Below are 13,335 nucleotides of genomic sequence, written 5' to 3'. Positions count from 1 at the left end.
TCGCTGCATTGCGCGAGTACTCTTCTAGTATATTTTAAATATGGTAAATTATATGAAAAAGTAACGTATTTCAACTTAATTCTTATTTTATGTAATATATTTTTAAAACTTTTATTTTAATATTTAATATGTAAATAATTATCCAGATAACCAATTGAAATATTAACCGTTATCATGTTGATGTTTTATCCAACTCAGTATTATTTGTTGACGTGGTTAGTGGCATGAATTTTTTTTTAATCTAAAATGAGTCTTCAACCGGGTACTTAAATGTTTAAAACTCTACATCTTAGATACGAAAATGAAAGTTTATAAATTACGTTATCTAAAATATGAATCAATTTAAGGTACGCTATTTTTCATGCAATTTGCCCTATTTAAAATGGTATAAATGAGAGATCTCCCATAAGCGGGACCACCACCCAATAGTAGATAATCTTCTAATTATTTCAGAACAACTAGAAAGATATTCTTTAACCAGAAAGAATTCGGTTCAGATGTAAGATACCTAACCAGAAGTTTTCGCAACTCAATCATAGATGATGGAATGATCCAAGATTTGACCTTACTCGTCAATTTCATGTATACGTCGAGTTTGGGATGGGTAGGATATATCCAGATCTTTTTTTTTCAGTTCTAGAGGATGGAGAGATTGTTTATGTGAAACGATCCAACTTCTATGGCAGATAAATAAAATACATATAACATGTGATACACAAGACCGTGTGCAAAGTAGCAGTAATATAGCTTCGAGTGTATGGGGAAAAAGAAGAAACACGTTGAGTAGAAACCAGATATTGATAAAAACAGTACTGTAAAGATGTTAATCAGTTATTACCTAACAAAATAAATATGGGATCTTCTACATTGATGCAAAAGACGAGTGTTACCCACGTGTCATTAGACGCACAACATTCGCAAAGCTACCAACGATTGAACTCCTATGAAGAGTTAGAAAGGAAAATGTTTACCTTTTTCTGCATTACGTTAAGATTTTGTTATCTGGTTTCCATCTATGCACGTACGTCGTCATATGCCAAGTTTCTTTATTTTACTGCAAATGTCATATGAAAATGAAAGGCAGTATATTTTTTTGCTTGTAAGCTGCTAAAACAACGTATGAAACAAATCTCTTTAGATATTATTTTTTTGATTAATCTAGATATCCAACTCGCTATGCGAGTCAACTAATCTCATGGCGACCATCTGCTTTGCGGGTAGCCCGAAGTCACCGCATTTGAACCTCCATGACCACAAGGGGTATTTTATTTCTATTTGGATTTGAACCTGAGACCTCCAGACACTTTTGACCTTTTGAGCTCAAACTCAAACCAATCAGGCACCACCCTTTGTGGTTTTAAATAATTTGTATCTAAAACAAATGGTCATTTGATCTGGTGATACTTGTGTTATCGGTAGGGTGCAATCTCCCGAAAGGTCAGTGGTCCAAACCTTAAGGCGAGGAAGGTGTTGCGTCATTGTATGCTTAAAAAAAGTTGTACCGATTAAAGTGCGGGGATTGATATGCTTACAATGGAGTCTTAATGTGCAATTGGGTATAGAGGAAAACGACTTCTGTAAGTTATACATGTGTGTTACACGTTTGTCATGTGTGCGTTTTTTTAAGACATTGTTAAAAAAAATGTATAAAGCATATATTGCACTCATAAAATCAACATGTTTGCTTGTTAAGTATTGATTTATATTATTGAAAGGTTGCACATGATAAGTTATATATATAGAGGAGCGATCAAATGAAAACCACTGCAATTTGTATATGTGTGTGTGTGTGGTATATTTCAAATGCAACCATGTTCATTTGTATAACCAATATAACCCAATTAATTGAGATATTTATGAAAATGATGAGAGTTCATTTATTATGATTTGAATATTTATGGAAGATGACTAAAATTGATTAATTATGACCAATATTTTATATTAGGAAACAATCAAAATTTTATGAAATCACATATTCATCGAATTAAATAGACGGTTGAGATTGAGTTGCATTGGTTGTACAAATGTAAAGGGTTGTATAATAACACACATCTCTCTCTCTCTCTCTCTCTCTCTCTCTATATATATATATATATATAGGTAACAATTTGTAATTACAAATAGAACAAATTGCATGAACAAATTAACGTACTTTTACTTTATTCCTATTTTGGTTAAAATACTTTCAAAGTTCCATGTTGGTATCTAATATGTAAAGTTTTAAAACACTTAAGTACCTGGGTGACCTGTTGAAGACTAACCTTATATTAAAAAAATCCATGTCACTAACCATGTCAACAAATAATATTGAGTTGGATACCATATCACTCACTACATCAGTATGATAACCGGTTAATGCTTCAACCAGTTATCCGGATACTTAAATGTTTAAAATTTTACATCTTATGTTTCAAAATGGAAGTTTTGAAAGTACATTACCTAAAATAGGAATCAAGATAAAATACGTTACTTTTTCATACAATTTATAATTACAAATATATGAATTATTTGTACGTATAATAAAAGTTAAAATCACACAATACAATGATGTGCCTCGATTTTAAAAGCTGAGAACTCGAGTTTTCAATTTTAATTCGTGTTTCGTTATATTCCAAGTTCTTCTCCATTTCATTTTGTGGCTTTGTGTGATAGATAGTTTTATGTTGGTTATAGTTTTCATAAGGTTGTTTGTTTACCTCTTAATAGTTCCATTAAGAAACAGTCTCTGAATCGTTAAGAGGTGAATCTTATTTGGTAAAAAAAAAACTTATGTCTCTTGATGGTTCTAAAACCCTCTGAATGAGTTTGTATCTTGGATCTCCCTTAATCATTCAACGCCCTAATTTCATCGTAAACAATTACCAAACAATTATATTTCATTTTGCACTATATCATGAGAGTATTTTAATCATTCTGTATCAAACCATTCAGCAACTGTCAAACAACCCTTTAGTTTATGTAACGTATCTCAGATATACTTTTGCACACCTTAAAACGTACTTTAATTTTTATTGGTGTATAACAAAAGTTTTTTTTTGTTACTGTATCTATTTCTAGGCTGTTATTATCTGAATTTTATTATAAACTTATAAAACTATTTTTATTGTTGTAAAATATTAATGTTATATATGTACGGACTCTATAGTCGACCTATGAGATTGTTTTCTTGACGGAAACCATAAAATGTCTACAATCTACAGAACACCACAATAAGATGGACAATGACTCGAGGTGTCTTCATTTTGAAATTGGGACATCTTTAAAACCGTTAAAAATATATGTCTTTTACAGAAAAATATCTGATATATAATTTGTATCGTATTATTTTATTGAGTGTAATCGTAAATATATCAGATTTATTACAGAACCAGTGACTAAACATCAAGGTTGGGTTTGATTAGAGCATCTCCAATGAGAGGTTCTTAGAGCATATCCAACGTATTTTAAAAACAAAAACTGTAAACAAATATTAGATTCAACTTTAACAAATTCTCTATTTTAAATATTACAACATTAACCAAACTGTCTTTGATCTAGCGGTATGTGAGTCATTGACCTTCTAATAGGTCAAGGATTCAAACATCATCAAAGGTGAGGAGGGTGTGTGAATTTATTTATTTTATTTGCCGTATATAAATATTATATACTTAAAAAAATTACAACATTAATTATATTATTAAAATATTTAATAAAATATTATTTATTTCTCATAAATATTTAACACTATGGCTTCTTGTTGGTAGAAATATAATAACAGTTTTTTGTTTTCATGGTAATTTTTTTTGGGAGTTCTTCAAATTTGAAGAATTTCACATTCTTTTAGAGGTGAACATGGTACGGTACCATGTCTTTTTTCATATACCATGTACCAACTAATTATAATTGGTATGCAAAAATTTACCAACCAACTATATTTGATATCAGCTAAATTGGTACCAACGTTTTTTGGTTGGTACATGTTGGTACGGTATTTGTACCATTATCGAAAAATTTCGAAGTTAAAAATTTATTTTAATTGGCTTATTTAATTACTAATTTTGAAGTCGATATGATACGGTATTACCGTGGTACACAACTTCTAATACCACGTATCAACAAAGTTTAGATAGTTGATACAGTACTACTATGTACCGTTTCTGTAGTGGACCAATTCGTTAACATACCACGAGCCCATGCGAAGGGTTTGGTTAAGATATGCCAAATTAAATCTTTCTCTTTGAATAAGATCTCAATTCCATTACTAATTTCGTCGGCTTGAATGGTTACCATGAATATTTCTTAATTCAACAATTACGTTTCTGGTTCCATTTGTGGTGAAAGTGCCGTATGGCTGACCGGCGATTACTAGCGATTCCGGTCTAATGAGGCTACTATGAAATATTTACTCAGCCCTCGACCCGCAACAGATAGAGGAGGATTTATTCCAGTTTTTTCTTCTGCAGTACCTCGACGTGACATGAGCATGAAAGGGGTTCCCTGAAAAAGCAGGGTCACCTTACGTCTGCTTTTCCCCGAGGTCTGGAGAAAGCTGAAATTCATAGAGAAATCTTTGATCAAGGATAGAACAAGATCCATTTTGCATCATATCAGCAATACAAAAGTGTGTAAACTATAAAAAAAAAAAGATCAACATTACTGTAATTGTCATGACCACCCCAACTCTGAATGTTTGTATTTGTAATTGATTTCGGAATTTGAATGAATCGGAAGATAAAAAAGACCAGAAATAGTACCTCTTTGTTACCATTTTCATAAGACTGAATGCTATGATTCACATTTCAAATAACAGTACAGTATTTCATATAAGTATCTTGTATAATACTCTTTCCCTAAGATCCATCTGTATAGATATCACCATCTACATCCAGATTCATTTTCTGTGGTTTCCCTGATCAAACTAGAGGTTTCCCTCTGGGGGTAGGAAAATCATGATCTTGATAGCGGACCAAAAGCTCAACTAAATTGGTACCAATTAAATTAGTACAGCTGCTTTGTTATGATACAAAGTTGACACTATTACCCTCTCTCATTATTTCTCCGTTTTTGGAGAATCTGTTTGAGTATATTATTTAATGTATTGGTTAACATATAGTTGTTTCATAATGCGTTTGTTTTATATATATTCGGTTTACAGTGTGAAACCTTTTTACCAGTATTTTTTGTTCAACAACACGTCAAAAATGTTCACATTATGGACCGAGTACATGCGATACTAATATATGTTAATCATAATCTTTAGATGAAAAAAATTGTATGAAATAACATATACAAATTCGCAAGGTTGTTGTTATTTGATGAGTTCTCAAAATAAGGTTTCATTTTTATTATAATATATTTTATTTATTTAAAAAAAAATGATATTGTTTTATTTAAATATAAATAAATTAACAATAAAGGAATCGAAGGTTCGATTCAGTTCAGATGCTGACAGTTCAGTGGCCTTGGAATCCCGATGAACCTCGAAGAAACCACCTGCAAAAAGATGGAATACTTGAAGCTGTTTAACGATAATGGGCGCCATTAACGGTAATGTGCTCCATGCGGGTTTAATTTGAAGGTTTTATAACGGGTAAAGAATTAGGGTTTTACAGAGGTTGCGACGACGTTTACATCTTTGTGATCCTCGGCAATCTACGAGCTGAGGACGAGTATGTTTTTTGTATTATTAACCATTTAATTTTGGAATTTAGGGCTTTTTTTATCGTACATTTGATCCGTGTTAATCGAAAAAATGGTTATTACTTCAGTTATTGCTAGCATGCCACTGGTTTTGGGTTGTGATTGTTGTGAATATACATGTGAAACTTAGAGCATGTTTGTTATGAGCTTAACGAGACTCACCGCTTATTGACATTGAAAGTGGCTTAATTATATAGAAAAAGTGGCTTATTTAGCAAGTCGGGAAGCTTTATGTAGAAAGACAAGTTTGTTTCAAATCTACCCCTTTCAATTAAAATACACAGTTTCTTTCATCTATGAAAATCCCTCCAAAACATTTTTTTCTAAATATATAAATAATATTATATGAGCCTTTAAATATATTTTTTTATTAAATTCATTTAGAGTGTTAAAATATTTATGTAATTAATTAAAGAAAATAATTGTAGAAATCTTAAATAAATAAATAAATAATGAGAAGAAATACAAAAAGAAAAATAAAATAAAATTGTTTTCTTTTATTATTGGACCAGAAAATGCAATTATCACGTTAGGAGGGGTCTGGTTGTAAATGTCAGAAAGTTTAGGGGGTCAAATGTCATCTTTTTCAAAAATGAGGGACCTGTTTTGCCAAAAGTATATGACTGTTTGTAGAAAACGACCTCACAGCTTAAAACTCGCGATTTGGCCGATTTCTTCAACTAATAAGCCAAAACTCTTAGCATATAAATTGTAGAGCACTGACTTATGATCGTTTTGAGTCAAATAGCTAGTAAAATCGTTGAGTTTTGAGAGAGAAATATGAGTTTGAAGTTCGGAATCAAAAACCTCGGTTTTTCACCGATTTTGGGTGAGATTCTTAACTAAATCTCTTGATTTTTATGTCTATGGCTTCGTTTTTAAGTACTCTATCAAACCTCAGTAGCCTCATGTCTCATATTTGTGATTACGTGGTTCGATTTTTATGTTTTGAAATTGTTAAATTTTAGTTTTAAAAACAAACTTTACATGAGTAAATGGAACTCATTTCTTGATGAAAATGCATGTTCTTCATGTCAAAATGTTGGTAAGAACTCAATTCTTAACCCCTATAGTTTCAAAAATATAATTTTCTCTATAAAAAAATTATGAAACTTTCATCAAATTTATTTGGAGTTTGTAAAATGCAAACTTTGACCAAATTTCGATTATTTATCTCGTTTAGTTACCAAAATGATCCTATAAATAGGAAATCAGTATTTTAACAATACTTAGCGTGTTTGCTTCCAAAATCTACCGAAATAACTTTTAGTTTTGGGGATTGGCTTATAAGCTTCATTTTTATATTTTTTTTTATAAAATTACCAAAAACAACCCTATATTTGGAAATCGGCATATTAGCGATACTTTACGTATTTGCTTTATAAATTATCGAAATGACCCAATGTCTTGAGATTTAGTATCTAAGTTTTATTTTGAATATAATCTATATGAAATAACAGAATGACCCTACAATTTGGAAATCGATATTTTAACAATACTTTATGTATTTGTTTTATAAATTACCGAAATGACCCCATGTCTTGGGATTTGGTATCTAAGTTTTATTTTGAATATAATCCTTATGAAATTACAAAAATGACGTTACAATCTGGAAATCGGTATTTTAGCGATACTTTACGTATTTGCTTTATAGAGTACCGAAATGACCCTATGTCTTGGGAATTGTATCTTAGCTTTATTTTGATTATTATCCTTATAAAATAACCAAAATGACCTCGCAATTAGGGAATCGGTATTTTAGCAATACTTTAAATATTTGTTTTATAAAATTACCAAAATGCCCCTATGCTTTGAGATTGGACTTTTTAAGCATAGCTTTAATATTCGACTTCTGAAAGATACCAAAAATGTCCTAAATTAAGGAATTGATTAAAGTTATACATTTGGTATTCGGCTTTTTAAGATTTACCGAAATGCCCCTGGACTTGGGAAATTGATATTCTAAACATTATTTCGAGTATTAATTATGTTAAACTTTAAAGTAATGACATGACTGTTATTTATATGTGTGCGACATGTTGTTACCATTATTCACTTATAAATCTTAAACGAGACGTTTTGACCACAAAACATTATTTACGTTGCAAACTATTTTGTTTAATTATTTTGGTAAAATACTTATTGTTCAAGAAAATGTGAAATGTATTGCATATTTTTATAAAATGAACGAATAACAATTAATATTATAACGACGTCACATTAGTAATATTATTTCAAGAAAATATTTGAGATTGAGATATGATGGTATCGAGAATTGATCAATAAAAACTGTTAAGATTAGTCGTGATAAGATTGTTGGAGAATAATGATAAATTTAGTTTCGATTACCTAAAGTGCTTAGGAATGGTATGAATTATCATGTAGGTTGCGGTTTTTTAGAGAACGACCTATCGAATGTTAACGATTCAAAGTGAGTACATTATGCGATTTTTATGGGATATATACATGATTACTACAAAGTATTTTTATCCATGATGTTTACATAATGTATTTATATGCATATGATGATAACTTGATTGTATTGATGTATATGATATTCAAGTATATGCATGATATAAAAGATAATGTCGATGAGAAAGATTATGATGACTTGGTATTGTTAATATGATATTCAAGTATGTGTATAATTTGAAAGATGACGATGATGCATATGTGATTTATGTAGATGTATGTTGCATGTCACGATAAGATTTGTATTAATGAGTGAGTATTGCAAATAAATGATATGCAACTAGTATGATTCGGCAATATTCGTCCACCGTACAGGGTGGGTTGGACATGAAAGGAGGGCTTGCAATTTCGAGATCTTGAAGTCATCGTCCATAGAATACGCCACATACGCAAATAAAAATGACGAGTCGAAGCCTTACTTACAAGATAATAACTAAAATACACTAAAACAGTGTTTATATGTGCATGTGATCATGAAACCATATTGTATTCACTAAGATTTTAGCTTATACTATACATGTATATACCTCAGGTGTCATTTGTCAGTAGACGAGTTGAATGAAGAAAGACAGGACTATGTTTTGAGTCATGTTTGATTAGATATTTTAATTAGCATTGATTACGTTAAAGTATTTTACGCTTCCGCAATTATGTAACGAATTATGTTAAACACATTATGTGTGTTTGAAATTTTAAGTTCGTATTTCTTGTTCATAACTTAAGTTATTAAGAATGACATCAAGACACTCGAACGAAAGAAAAAAAATCGGGGCGTGACATGTTTGTTAGGAGCTTAACGAAACTCGCCGCTTATTGATATAGAAAAAGTGGCTTATTTAGCAAGCTGGGAAGCTTTATGTAGAAAGACAAGTTTGTTCCAAACCTGCCCCTTTCAATTAAAAAAACACAACTTCTTTCATCTATGAAAATCCCTCCAAAACAAAAACCTTCTGAATCTATACAGACAAATTAATCCATACAATACACGCTTATGGATTTAAAAACATAGGTCCGTAAGTAGGTAGACACTTTTCTTGTGTTGCTTGCATATAGGATTTTGCTGACTGTACCCATCACGGTAAAATCTACTAAAAGAAGTTTTTCAAAGCTAAAGTTATTGAAGTCATATATGTGGTCTACCATGAATCAAGAAAGGCTAAACGGGTTAGCAATTTTAAGTATTGAAAGTAAATTTTAGCGAATGTTGAATATGACAAAATAATTGATATTTTTGCTTCAAGAAATGCACGAAGACATCGTTTTAGGTGATATACTTATATTTGGGGTTTTGGTTTTCATGTCCCCCTTTGTAATTTTCATTTTAATAAAACCGTATATTTCGTCGTAAAATCGTATCTTTTGTCGTTTCATTTGCTTAAGAAAAAGGCATAGGGGCATCTTTTAGCATCTTCGCACAAGACATCAAAAACCTCATGAACGGCCCTGATAAAATTGACTGTGCACATCATCAAATGTTACAAGATTAGTAGGTTAATGGTCAAAATGGGTAAAAAATAGAAAATAATATATTTCTTAGACTAAATAGGAACTAACACAAACTTCGTTACATTTTTTATTCATTTTTTCCTTTCTTTATTCTGATTTAGGTTGTCCTGTATGTTGAATTCAAATGTTTGCCATGAAATTGTGCATCTTTCTTTTATCCATACATGACTTAATGGGAAATAAACCGAAGTGTTTGTCCTCATCATCCTTTTATAAGGGTATTAATGTCTTTTACTCATCACAGAATACAAAAGTGGTGTTTAGCATCTTTTACAAAGAAAACTATTCAAGTGGCATATAGTTTCATAATAGTCTATTAGCCACGTAGCCACACAGTACAACAAAATCGGCTTCATAGGACGTCAAAGATGTCTAAATGTCCTAATAGACGCTTTATAAGACTCGAGTTTATAAGACCAAACAAGTGTCATATAAAACTGTCAAGACACCCAATAGTGTCCTATCAACTTAATGTAACACATTTACATAAAGAAACACAATTGTTTGGTCCTCTAAACTTAAATCATATAAAGGAGACTGTTACGACATTTAGACATTTAGACATTTAGGTGCGATCATACCAGCACTAATGCACCGGATCCCATCAGAATTGCGCAGTTAAAGCTGATTTCGTTGTACTGACGTATTACCTATCAACTATCAAACATCAACACCTGCGCATTCTTGTTCTTATCGTTTTCAACAACCCATTTCTATTCATCATTTATCAATCGATAACTCATAATTTTTTCTCTCGTCTTCTTCATCACCAGTTTTGACTTGACGATGAGAATGCAACCATGTGTAACAAAGGTCATTTCGCGGGCCACACGACAATTGTGTTATCTAGAAGTCCACATCATTTATTACCAGTGTTTCTCCATGTGAATATGGTAAGCCTGTTTCTTTTTGTTCAGAATCTGTATCATCAAGGACCATCCAAAATTATCGGTTTTATAGGACGTTAAATATGTCTAAATGTTATAATAAGACGTCAAAAGTTTCTAATCATCCTAATAGATTGCTTTATAAGACTTAATTTATAGGACCAAAAAATAAAGTGTCTTGTCTATTGGCGTTATAATAAGTTTATACGACGTTTTTAGGCACCGAACAAGCTTTTTAAAACATTTAAAAAAAACGTTGTATTAGCTATTTTATAAGACGCTATTTGGAGGAAAAAAATGTTTTATAAAAATAAGTTTTCTATAAAAAGATGAGTTTATAAGACACTTTCTCAAAAGTGTCATATAAAATAGCTAATACAACACGCTTTATAGTAAAAATGTCCTAAAAATTTGTTAATACGGCCAAAAGTATCATGTAAACTTATTACAACGCCTTCAGACTCGACACTTATTTTATAGTCATCGACTTCGGGGAAGGCTAGAAGAATGGGACCCATTATGGGACAGACAATGCATTTGGTCTTATATAACAGTCTATTAGGATGCTTAAAAATTGATGGCGTCCTATAAACCTAATTTTGTTGTAGTGTAGACTGTTTTATAGGACGTCAAATATGTCTAAATGTTTAAATAGCATGTTTTATAGGATTTAATTCTAAAGGACCAATCAATTGTAAGTTATATGTAAAAGTGTTACAATAAGGTCAAAAACATCCAAACAATTGTTTTAAGACAATTTTAAAATAGAGCGTCCAATTGAAAAAAAGGGTCTTATTAAGAACAAGTGTTCATGGGACACTTTATGAAAGTGTCATATGAAATAACCAATAGAAAACTAAAAGTGTACTAAAAAAGCATCTTAAGATACTTAAAAGCGTCTTATCAACTTATTGTAACATCTTTACATAACGCTCAATTGCTTAGTCTTATAAACTAAGGGGTTGTTTACCAACACTTACCCGGGTAAGTGCCTACTGGCAAAATTCAAAACTATCAATTATTTACCGGGTAAGATTTTAGTCCACCAAACGGTACGTATGCAACAATTAACCTGGTAAGTGCTAACCGTGGTAAGAGTCGTCGCCGTCACTTACCGGGTAAGACTCTCGGTCCTTGCTTTCGCTCTTACCGGGTAAGATTTTTGGTCATTGCTATATTGATTCGGTAAGGTAATGTGACTTGGTAAGCGCTTACCCGGATAAGCGTTTGGTAAACGGCCCCTAAGTCTTATAAATCAATTTATTAGCATATTTAGACATATTTGAAGTTCTATAAAGCCGAATCTATTGTGATGATTGCTTAAGTATCTCCAATAAATTTTCTATAATTTCTCTAAAACAGAGAACCAAAAGCTAAAATCTCTAAAAAAATTGCATTTTACTTCGATAAATTCATTATTTTAGAGATCTCAAAATTAATTATATCATTAAAATATTTTATTATTTTATCATTCCAATATATTTTTAAGAAAACATTTATATAAAATAATATTTAATCAATTTCGTTTCTGGAAATGAATAAAAGAATTCATTTCTTTTCTTTCACATTAAGTTTTAAAGAATTCTCTAAACTTTGGTCTTTCTCTAGTTTTATGTATTTTAAAGAACAATATAAAAAATCTGTTGTAACAAAATACAGAACGATATTTTTCACATTTCAAAGAATCCGTTGGAGATTCTCTTTATATCTATCAGACAGTAATCTTACATTTCCATTGTCGTGCAGCTTTCGAAAAAATGGGGTCTTTCATTAAATCGAATGTCGATTATATCAAATTGATCTCTCGGGCCATTCTTGTTTGGCTATATCGATTAACCCCAAAAAAAAGTGACCGAAAGGGTATAATCGTAAAAGACAAAATCTTGGTACTTAAAAGGCTATTTTTGTTACAGAGTAGCAAGATTTAGATGTCATATTAATATGTGATGGACTTATTCAATAAGATCTCTCTCTCACATACACATACATATATATATAGAGAGAGAGAGAGAGATAGAGAGGTATATATATATATATATATATATATAGTAATACTAATAACTGATGAACTTATTCAATAAGATCTCTCTCACACACATACATACATATATATATATATATATATAGAGAGAGAGAGAGAGAGGGGTATGTATATATATATATATAGATATAAGATCTGATTATGTGGGGGAGATAATGGAGTTTTGCATCTCTGTAATGCAGGTTTTATTAGGAGTAAAGAGACAGGTTTGTTGTGTGTGTGTTGGGATAGAAAGAAAAAGCACAAGGGTGGTGTTACTATTTGGTGATAGAATTAATTATGGTGCACATGGCAAAGGGTCCATCAAGTGAGCTCACATGTTCATGTTGGCATTGCCATTGCCATTGCCATTGCCATGGCCCCTTCATAACAACCAACCTTAGCCTTTTCAAATCTCATGTCTCTAACTTGTAGATGAAAGCTTTTCAGTTCGAGTCTTTTCAGGGTTACTGAGTTTTGGCTATTAATCTGTTATCTCCAGGGTTAATGAGAGTTTCCCTTGTTGTTGATATGTTATTTTAAGGGTTACTAGGGACTTTGTTAACTGTTGATATGTTATTTTCAGGGTCACTGTGGATTTCCATGGCTGTTAATATGTTATTTTTAGGGTTATTGGGGATTTCCATGGCTGTTAATCTGTTATCTTTAGCGTTAATGAGAGTTTTCCTTGTTGTTAATATGTTATTTTAAGGGTTATTGTGGACTTTGTTGACTGTTAATATGTTATTTTTAGGGTCCCTGTGGATTTCC

Source organism: Cynara cardunculus (genome assembly GCF_001531365.2).
Source record: "Cynara cardunculus var. scolymus isolate 2C chromosome LG 5, CcrdV1, whole genome shotgun sequence".
NCBI lineage: Eukaryota > Viridiplantae > Streptophyta > Magnoliopsida > Asterales > Asteraceae > Cynara > Cynara cardunculus.
Note: the sequence above shows the minus strand (reverse complement) of the source record.